This window comes from Mytilus galloprovincialis, chromosome 13, assembly GCF_965363235.1.
Source record: "Mytilus galloprovincialis chromosome 13, xbMytGall1.hap1.1, whole genome shotgun sequence".
NCBI lineage: Eukaryota > Metazoa > Mollusca > Bivalvia > Mytilida > Mytilidae > Mytilus > Mytilus galloprovincialis.
This window is the reverse complement of record NC_134850.1, coordinates 9,967,254-9,978,779: the sequence shown is the minus strand read 5'-3', so window position 1 is coordinate 9,978,779 and position 11,526 is coordinate 9,967,254. Positions and strand designations below refer to the sequence as shown.

The 11,526-nt window shown below is 32.1% G+C and overlaps 1 long non-coding RNA gene across 1 annotated transcript; it reads right to left on the bottom strand.

The window, feature by feature from the left end:
- Nucleotides 1-7,609: 7,609 nt before the first annotated feature.
- LOC143056498 (uncharacterized) lies at nucleotides 7,610-8,850 on the bottom strand. The gene is made up of 3 exons (XR_012972377.1): nucleotides 8,746-8,850; nucleotides 8,150-8,239; nucleotides 7,610-7,905 (listed from the first exon to the last, which is right to left on the bottom strand). It is a non-coding gene; the product is annotated as an uncharacterized LOC143056498 (long non-coding RNA).
- Nucleotides 8,851-11,526: the final 2,676 nt, after the last annotated feature.

Here is an 11,526-nt window from a genome sequence, read left to right as displayed (position 1 = left end):
TGGCAGCAAATGAAACACAAATAATATCCATTTAGGAACCAATTAAGTCTTATAAAATGAAATCGTAGGTGACCGTGATGATGTTGGAAAAGTTAGTTGAGAGGTTCTATTACTTAAGGCTACGGTTAAATAATTTTAAATGTATGAATTTGTAAAAAAAAATCCCAATTTTCTAAGATGGTGCTGCATTTCTCATCCAAATGTAAACATCATACGATTTCATTGTTTCAATAACTTCTAGATTAAAACACAAAAATGACTTCCAATACGTTTATGAAAAATGGCCGTTTTGTCCATTAACTATAAATGTACATGAGGGACAAGCACGGTTGGTCAAAAACATTTTATTAGATACGTTTAACTTTTGTAAAAATTGATACTGAATTATTTGTTTACTGACAGCGAAGTTGTAAACAGTCCAAATGGCGCTTCACAAATTCATTTTAGACATACTGGTATATCCACACACAAGGATGACTACTATATATTTTTTTTATATAACATCGCACAGTGTATTAAAGGTTTAATAAGGGTTTTTGTTGAACGTCAGCTATAATGGCAGCAAATGAAACACAAATAAGAGTTCCATTTAGGAACCAATTAAGTCTTATAAAATGAAATCGTAGGTGACCATGATGATGTTGGAAAAGTTAGTTGAGAGTTTCTATTACTAAGGCTACGGTTAAATAATTTTAAATGTATGAATTTGTAAAACAAAATCCCAATTTTCTAAGCTGGTGCTGCATTTCTCATCCAAATTTAAACATCATACGATTTCATTGTTTCAATAACTTCTAGATTAAAACACAAAAATGACTTCCAAAACGTTTATAAAAAATGTCTCCTATAACTTTTATATTTAGTTTATGATGAAAATCATGATAGATTGTATCATATAAATGGTTAGTACTTATTTCAAACTATTACTTTTTATGCATATATGTGGAAACCAGTATCAACGTTAATCTGTTGTAGCATATTTTTTTTAAAGAACTCACAATACATGTGTTTGTCAATAAATGATAATGAAGTCACAAACTTACTGCCGTGTAGAAGTAGTCTTTCATCTCTGCATTCTGGTTGAAGGTGACTAGATTTCTCACGAATTACTACAATAAAGATATTTACAAACATATCAGTAATTGCATGTTTTACTATTCTTCTAGGTATACCGTTCCGTAGCAAAGAATATGTTTTCCACATTTTAGTAGAATAGACTTCAAAATTGATGTCTTTTTTTTTTATCAAATTTAACTTAAGTGTTATAGTATACAATAACCGTTTTAAACACACACTGAAATTATTGTAAACATCAATAAAGAATGCCAATACCTTTTTAGTATTAGGGATCATGTGCCTGTGTTGGATACAAAAAGCATATACTTGTTCCCATCCACTTTTTTTAAATTATGGTGGATAGCAATTGGCAATCCCTTATTCTTATTTTTATTTCGAATGTATTGGATAAAGGTGAATTTATATTTAACCGTTTTCGAAATTCAGAAGAACGAATTTTGTTATCAAATTGTAATAAAACTGCAGACATACCACCATCTAGAAATTGTCTTTCTTTGCTATCTTCCGTTTGAAGGTCACAAGATTTCTCATTTTTGGCTACAAATTTAAAATAAATAGATAAATATATAGATATTGGAAGATGTCGCACAAGTGCTAACAAGAAAAACTCTCCATCCAAATCACAATTTGTAAAAGTAAACCATAAAAGGTCAAAGTACGGTTCTCAACCCGGAGCCGTAACTCACACCGAAAAGCAAGCTATAAAGGGCTAAAAACATTACTAGTGTAAAACCGTTCAAACGCAGAAAAACGATATAAAAAACGAGAAACACTTATCATGCTTATAAACCACTTAAACAAACAACAACTATATCACCTCTGATTCCTGACTTAGGACAGGTGCAAACAAATGCAGCAGGTTTATTCGTTATAATAGGTACCAACCTTCACCTTTATATGTAACAATAGTGTAAAATAACAATAAAGAAAGACACACTATAAAATATCAATTGAAATGCAACAATAACTTTAAACAAAGAACTATTAACTGCAATGTCTGCTTCTAAATTTAGAAAGGTACTGTGAATATCATGGTATAATAATATAATATGCTGGTTATAGCAACTTTCTTCGATCTCATGGGTATAGCTGAACCACGACTAGAGCATTCTAAGGAACTTCAATTTTTCTACAGGCTTGTATGCGTACTTTGACGAACCACGAAATAAAAAATCCACGAAAATACAACATTTTGTCTCAATTCACGTAATTTGGTACTCAAAAAAATAATTGAATCAACCAGTGATAGGCATTTTTTAATTATTACATAATACCAATAGCCAATATATGTCATTGTAAATATAACTGAATTGCTTGTCCATATGACGTCTATATATTTGCAGAAAAAACTCTTAACTATAAATTTTATAATTTTTGGTCAATAATTAAAAACGTTTCTCATTAGGTCTCTCTATTAATTTTATTTTTTGAAGTGTTGATAACCTGATGGAGTAAGCAATAGTGGTGTAGCGGCCGTCCAATCAAAACAAAAACAACATACATGTGCTTTTAATGTGTGTTTATGAAGAGTGTAGCAGATCACCCCAAAACCAAAAAAGTTATCTTTTTGGTTACAGTGTATGTAATGTGCGAATCCTGAAATGTCATTTTCACGGTATCCGTGATGAATTTCTTCTGTAGAATGATAAAAAACAGACGAAAAATCATGATTTTTGTATAAAATAAGAAACAATATACAATATGTACTATTTTTGTAAATTCATAATAAAGGTACTCAGCTACTTTTGCATGGGTACTATTTCTGTACCAAAAGTTTGTAGTACTGGAAATCTACTTTTAATATTCAGTACTGTTTTGTTACTTTAAAATTATTGTAATATTTAGGTACCTGTATTTAACAGTACTTGATTTGTACTTTAAATTTAAGTACTACAGATTTTTGGTTACACCATTACATTTCCAGCATTTTGAAGGTTTGTCTATTTCAAATCTCTTAACGTTATGAACGAAATAGTACGAAATATCAAAAGTAGATTTCCAGTACTACAGATTTTTGGTACAGACATAGTACCTATGCAAAAGTGACAGTGTATTTGATGCAGACTGGTTATAATCGCGCCTACAACCATCCAGGTTTAAAATTGATACACAAATAGATTAATATTAAAGATATTTACTAACACAGCGTGCAGGGCCCAGTTGTTCAAAAGTGTCGTTAAGCTAACGCAGTCGTTAAAGTGTCGTTAGAGTGTCGTTAAATTTAACAAATTCGTTAACTGTTGTTCAAAAAATTTAACGACAAAAATAATGATAACGAGTCGTTAACTTTAACAACTTCTGGGAGGTCGATTAAATATTTAAGTTATTGTTAAATATGGCCGCCTTTAGACAAGTACCTGTTCCACCTCACAGAAAAGAAAGGCATTTTCGCCTGAAAGATGACCTTTCTTTGAATTTGTCAAATGAAGAGTTACGAGAACGGTATCGATTTGGAAGAGAGGAAATTAATTTCATTTCTAATCTTGTCAGTGATGATATTACAAGAAAAACAAAGAGAAACCATGCTCTCACTGTACCACAGATGGTCATGGTGACCCTGAGATTTCTAGCTACAGGCAGTTTTTTGCAAGTAGTTGGAGACACAATAGGTAAGATTTCATTTATATATTTATCATATATATGATTTAAAATTAAGTAAACATTAGTAAAATTGTGTTAATCAATTGCTATAATGATCTTTGACTGATGTTTGAATGATAATTTCAATTTGTTAATTTTTGAATAATATGTAAACAAACGCAAGTAAATACACATTTTATTTTTTGTTCTTAAACGATCTCCCTTATTGTATGTTTTTGGTCTGTTTACAGGTTTGCACAAGGGAACTGTCCCGCGTATTGTGTCTGATGTGTTGACATCACTTTGTAACAAACGGGATCAATTCATCAAGTGGCCAAGGAATGTGGACGAAATGAGAGGCGATTTTTACCGTCTAAGTGGTTTCCCGAATGTGCTAGGGGCAATAGATGGGACACACGTCCGTATCCAGGCTCCATCAGAAGATGTAGCATCATTTGTTAATAGGAAAGGGGTACACTCTGTAAATGTGCAGGCTGTGTGTGATGCCAAAGGTAAAACATTTCTCATCTAATATGACATTGACCTTCGTGAATAATAAATTGGTATCAACTTTTCAGTGTGACTTGGACCCCTATAGTATGTTTCTCAGAAAAGAACATTTTACTTTTACTTTCACTTTCACTTTCAATTTCACTCAGTTCATCTAAGATCATCTAGGACATATGGTTTACCTACTAAAGATAACTTAAAATATTGGTAAGTCAAATATCAAAAGAAGATATTAGTTTTCTTTAATGAGAAAAAGATTCTGTTCAGCCTCAGGGGCCAGCCATTTCCAAAAAGGGGGTTCCCAACATACGATAAAGCCTGAAGGGGAGCTCCAACCATATGTCCCCTTTTAAATACACTGATAATCTTAAAAAGGGAGGTTTCCCTATCCTGTATCCACCACTGCTGTTTCTGATATATTTCTTAAATTTCCCCCTTTCAATCCAAAAGAAAGAAACATTAACCTAGAGTACCTTAGCTTTTGTACAATTTATAATTTGATGTTGCTCTGATGACTGGACCAGCACATTTATGCATTATGCAACATGCATTACAACTTTTAATTTGATATCATGGTTCCTAGTTTGAAACAATATAGTTGAGTCAAAATTTGTAGGTCTATATACATATAAAAAAGAAGATGTGGTAACATTGCTAATGAGACATTTCTCCACAAGAGACCAAAGGACACAGAAAATAACAATTATAGGTCACCATACTGCCTTCAACAATGAACAAAGCCCCTACAGCCTATCAACTATAAATGGCCCTGGAATGACAAGGTAAAACAATTAGAAACTAGAAAACTAATGGCCTAGCTAATATTTATGCATTAATATTGTACAATAAATCTGTTTATGCTATTAAAACATTTTTTTTTATAAATCTTTTACATTTTGCAGGTAAATTCACAAACATCAATGCAAACTGGCCAGGTAGCAGTCATGATTCCCACATATTCAGGTATGTATTTTATTACAATGTTCATGATGTTTGTCATCTTTTATAAGTCATATTCCCTTTCAACCACTCAAATCAATAATTCTATATATATATATATATATGAAGAAGCAATAAATTACTGTTGAGGGGTGTCTATGTTTAAAATTATTGATGTATAAAAACTGAAAAAGGAATATTGAAAAATAGTCTTGCTCAATATAATTTTAGGTTTTCTAAATGTGACTCCTCTTTATAGCTGAATATATCAATTTAATTATATAAATGGTAGTTTTAACCAAATATTTGTTGTAAAAAGAAATATAAACCTTTATTTATAGGTGTGTACCTACATGGAAGAAAATGGTGGATGGGCAAATGGTGTATTGCTTGGGGATAGTGGTTATCCTTGTCGACCATTTCTGATGACCCCATACCAGAATCCTGTACTAGATCATCAAAAAAAGTACAACAAATGCCACTGTTCAACCAGAAATGTGATAGAGAGAACATTTGGGAGGCTGAAGAGACGGTTCCATATATTACACTCAGAGGTAAAGTATAATAGAATAATTTTTTATGTAAATGATCAGTGATCAAAAAAATCTTTTCAGGGGTTGATGCAAAGTGATATATTTGGGACAATTAATGTTGTTGTATTCAGTAGAAGCAAATTATTTTCTCATTGTTGAAGGCCATACAGAGACCTATATTTGTTAATTTCTGTGTCATTTTGGTCTCTTGTGGAGAGTTGCATGTCTCATTGGCAATCATACCACATCTTCGTTATTATATTTGCATTCATATGTTTTACCAAAAGGTTTAATACTCCGAAAGAAAGGTACATACGGTTTGTTTTGAGGTGTTTTGGTCCCAACTGTTTATGACTTAGGGGCCAAATTATGCAAATAGAGGCCAAACAAGCATTTTTCTAGTTTTCCAGACAATTACTTGTTTATTTATATTGTATGAACCTCTCTGAAATTGTACCACAAGGTTCCATATCACAAATGGAAGTTTGATTAAAGGGGGAAAAATGTATATAGTATATATAGTTGGAAAACTAAATAATCCAGCAATTGATGTATAAAAAACTTACCACAATCAAGAGATGAATGGTATTTAAAGTGCTACTAACACAACACTTGGACAACATTAATTTGAAACAGTTAACTAATATATAAAAGTACAACATCTTTTGAAATGCTTACCACAATGTGATGCATGGTAAACCACTATAGACACATTTTATGTAGTTCTATTTATAGCTTACTATAGGCTCCAATGTTGAATATCATACTGTAAACTTTTATATTTCATTACTTTCACAACAGAAAAGGGTCTCATTGCCTATCATACCTGTGATATCACAGCTTCCTGTTTTATACATACATACATGCAATGCCAACTATTATAAAATACTACTTTAGCAAAATGCTGATAAGAAGACAATTATTAAGTTTAATAAATTAAGTTATGATTTTTTTTTAAATTTCAGATAAGAATGAAACCGGGCAAGGCATGCAAAATAATAATCGCTTGTGTTATACTCCACAATATATGCATTTTGTTGAATGAACCAGACATTGAAGATGATGGAGTAATTGTAGGCAATGATGGTGATCTTGGGGAACATTTCAATGGTCATCAAGATGGAAGAGCTGTTAGAGATCATATTTCAACAACATTTTTTAATCATTGACAATCAAAAATAAATCATGACAACATCTTTTAATACTTTTTTATCAATAACAATGGAATATTAGAGAACAAGAATCATCAACACAGAAAAATAAATAAATAAAAATTAATTATGACTAAGCTTCTGTATTTAAAAGAGCATCTAAAATCATGTTTTCACTTTCAATACTTTTCTTCTGGATCATCATGTTGTAAAATTGCATTTGTCTTTGGAAAAGTTCCATTTGCATTTCATTTCTTTTGAGGTCACTTTCTAAAACAAGACACTGCAGCTCATACACATCATCTGCAGTCCTCTTTGTTTTCCTCTTCTGCAAACTTTCACTGAAATATAGAAATTTTACTATTTGGTATTTTTATTTTAAAATCTAACTCAATATTTAGTAGACGTGTTAATATTACTATCATTGCCAATGAGACAATTATTCAAAGAGCCAAAATGACACAGATTTTGTTATAATAATATTACTATTTCCAGCCTTCAACAATGAGGAAACCCAATACTGTTTAGCTCTTATAAATAACTGACTTGACACGACAAATGTGGAACAATTAAAAAAAATGAATATTGACACATAAACTAAAAACAAAAATTAAACAGACAGCAACCCAAGTCATTTACTGTTTTGCAGTCTCCCTAATTGGGACAGGGACTGACAAAATCTGAAAATAGTGAATGTGCTTGTGAGAACTCAATTGTTCCATTCTAATCATGGTCTCTCAGTGGCAGATCCAGAACTTCGGGGGGGGGGGGCTTACTGTCTGACCTAAGGGGTGCCCAATCCAGTCATGCTTCAGTGATTCCCTACAAAATAATTTATCTTAAAACAAACTTGGAATCTGTAGGAAAAAGTTATTCTCATCAGACTCGCTAAACAACTTGTGTAAATACATCATAGACAGTGCTGTATTTTAACATATGAAACACATACCTGGGTTTTGGTAGTTGATGAGTGCAAGTCTGTTTTTGTGCAGGTACAGGTACAGGTACAGGTAGGCTGGCATGAACAGTATCACTAGAAAGTGCTAACTCCTCATTTCTCTGGTGAACCTGCCCCAGTCTCCTTATCCAGATACTCTCCACAGAAGATGGTAAATCTACAAGTTGACAATTGTTTTAAATAAAGATTTTGATTAAACTTGAAACATACTGTTACATAAAAATAAAATAAATAGGAGATTTTTTTTATTAAGATTTTTTTTCACATGCAACTCATAATACATGTATATTATTGTCAACTTATTTCTATCAAAACTTATGCTTTATCATTGCAACTTTATATAAAATGCAAAATAAAGAAAATTGCTAAACCATTAATGAAATAATCTAAGTAATAAATACCATCAACAGTCTGGCATGTTGGAGAACCATTCAGAGCTGGAACTGGTGAGATGGGTTCAACTGTAAACATTTGGTCAGATGTTATGCTGTCTGAAAATAATGTAAAAAGACTTGTTTTATTTAAAGAAGTGAATTGATACTTTATACTCTTCATAATAGAACAAATTATACAATTATTACAATTGTTTCTCTCTTCCCAAATTTGCATATCAATATATAAAACATTTATTTGACAGTACAGTTTACAGATCTGGGATACTTGTAAAATAACATTATAAATGACTGAAATTTGCTAAACAATCCTTGCTATCTATAAACCTTCATTATGAACTGATCAGACATAATTTGGCATGTTTGCTATACAATTATAAAAACCATGCATATGGAACTGTTTATAAGTTACTATTTCAAGGCTTAATATATTAAATCAGTTGACAAATTGATTGCACTTCTTAGATTTGTGGAAACTTGAATTTCATGCATAATTAATAAAGTCTCATAGGCATTCAGACCAAATCTTCTTAATATCCATGAAACACAATTTCTTAAGTAATTTATAGTATTATGTATAAATCATGTAATATATATATACACACCTTGTGAGTGTCTGCTGTTACAGGTGTCTTTGTGAGAAATCCCTGAAAAAAATCCATAACTTTTAAGATGATAAGGCACAAAGAAAGATAACTCAATTATGTTTTTATACTGCATGCTATTTTTAAAAGGACTATAGACATGTCAAATATCCGTGGAAATTTAATCATTGCAAGTGCCTTTAAGATGGTATCAACAAATTAATATTAATTTTATAATTATTATAACAGGAAGTAAATAAATTTTGTATGGAATTTTTACCGCACTTTTTTTTATTTATTTTTTTCAATGGGGCAAATTTTGACATAAGGGGCATTGCAAAATTGACCGCCATAATAAACTTTATTATAAAGCCATGGCAAGAAAACTTCAGCATTTAATTACCATCTTATGCATCGTGAACCACAATTTGTTTTGTAGATGGTGGTTCTTTCAACAATATGTAATAAATTAAAGGAAATATATAAATAAAAGGTAACATGAATGTCATGCCAAGTAATCGCAAAACACATGAATCTATTTTTAGAACATTGGCGACGTCTGCAGGGAATTTCTTTAAAAGGGATATCCTACTGTCATAGCAGACGACTGCTTTAGTTTTGGGGTTTTCTTTGTAACTTTAATAAAGAAAACAATAAAAACAGACAAATTTAGGCGAAACAAAGGAATGAAAATTCCGTAATATTACTTTTTCTCAAATACCAACCTACAGAGGTCTCCATGCCACCGTCTATTCCCTTGAAGGAGGATGTATCTTTCATGGCATTGATGATGTTTTCCTCTGCCATACTTATGGGTTTTGGTGCTGGTCCTCCACTTGTTTTATTTCTCTCCTTTCTCTCGTATGTAAACTTTTCCTTGGCATCTCGGGTTAGATTCCTGAATTTGATTTTGACAGTTGAAAGTTTCCTGTAACTGACCCCCAGAGCATTCACCTCATCTGTAATCTTGGCCCACATCTTGTATTTTGCATCTGCAGTTATGTCAGGGCCAAATTTTCCTCTCAATAACCCTAGCTCCTCCACCACTCTTCTACTGATCAAATTCACTTCCATACTTGTGAAATTAGTCCCTCTAATTCTTGGTAGTTTCTTGTTGGGGGTTTGTTGTTCAGCCATTGTTAAACAGGAAGTGGAAGAATTTTGGGGATTTATGGGAAAATGTTTAATTAATCAGTTGTTAAATTTTTAACAAGTTGTTAGTTAACGCAGTCGTTAAATATTTTTGAACAACATAATTTAACACAGAAATTAACTAACAACAATGTTAAAATTTAACGAGTTGTTAGGCTTAACTAGTCGTTAGTTTAACGACACTTTTGAACAACTGGGCCCAGGAGATTTAAAAGTAGCAGTTAAGGTTTACAAGTACCAATCAAGCAAACTTTATTTGTATACCTGTTTTTTTTTTTTGTACAATAGATGGCTTATTGCAGGATGAATGTTATTGTGTAATGATGTTGGTTAAAGAATAACGCGATAGTGCAGTGTAGCCAACCAGAACAACGTAAAAATGAATCATACATCTAGTGTTATTATTATGAAATGTTAGAAATGTCAAATAGTTTTAGCAGTTGCAAATGCTTGCTAAAAAGATAGGCATTTCCATTGAAACAGCTAATTATGTTATCGATGTTTTGCTTACGAACGGTACAAAGTTATGACGAAAACAGCCACAAAACGAACGTACAGAAAAATATCGATGAACAGTACACAATTCAGTGGTTTTTAGTCTGTATATGCGTTATATTACTGTTTTTCGATAATTTTTGTACTTAAATTACGCCGTTAGTTATCTCGTTTGAATTGTTTCACATTGTAATTTCAGGGCCTTTTATAGCTGACTATGCGGTATTGGCTTTGTTCATTTTTGAAGGCCGTACGGTGAACTATAATTGTCAGTTTCTGACATTTTTGTCTCTTTTGGAAAGTTGTCTCATTGGCAATCATACCACATCTTCTTTTATATGTATATGATGAGTAGATGATCATTTCTGTACACTAAAAAGAATACTTCGTGTATTGTATCAGAGATCCTTGTTCCTTCAAAAAGGTAACACCTCCCGAAACGAAAGTTTATCTTATTAAGCTAGAGTTAGAGGAGGGGATAATATAAGTTATCTACGTTCATATCCGTAGATATGGATATTTTAACACCCTGAAGTACCCCAGTACACCATGAGGCGTAGCCGAAGGGTGTACAGGGTACTGAAGGGTGTTAAAATATCCATATCTACGGATATGAACGTAGATAACGAATTTATCCCCGGTCTTAGTCCGAATCGGGCGAGTTTTATGAAAAATCGGGTACAAAGTGTAACGTGAAAACAACGTTTTTTTCATTATCTAAATTTTTTTTATTGAAATTTGGAAATTTTACACATTTTTTACGGGGTGTAGGGTACTACCTTTGGTAGAACCCTACAGGTAGTCAAATATAAGACGTTTTTAATACGGAGACAGAGAAACTGGATTGAGTCAAATTTGGCGCTCAATGTTGTCAGAGTAACGCCATAGATGGTGTGACGTCAACGTGGGTAATTTGCATAGCTAGGTCAGTAGTCCCATTCCTTGAAAATGTGGCAGTCAAGTGATGCATTTAATGAAATGAGTGTAAATGATCGGCATAATAGGACAAAATCGTTAATGAATTAAATATTTAATTACAAACATCATGGATACTCTTCAGAATTCAATATTTCACAAGGAGCGATCATGGAACTAAGGAAAACTTGCGTGAAGTTCCCCGGGATAATGGTTAGCAACGTCCGGGGATATGGGTTA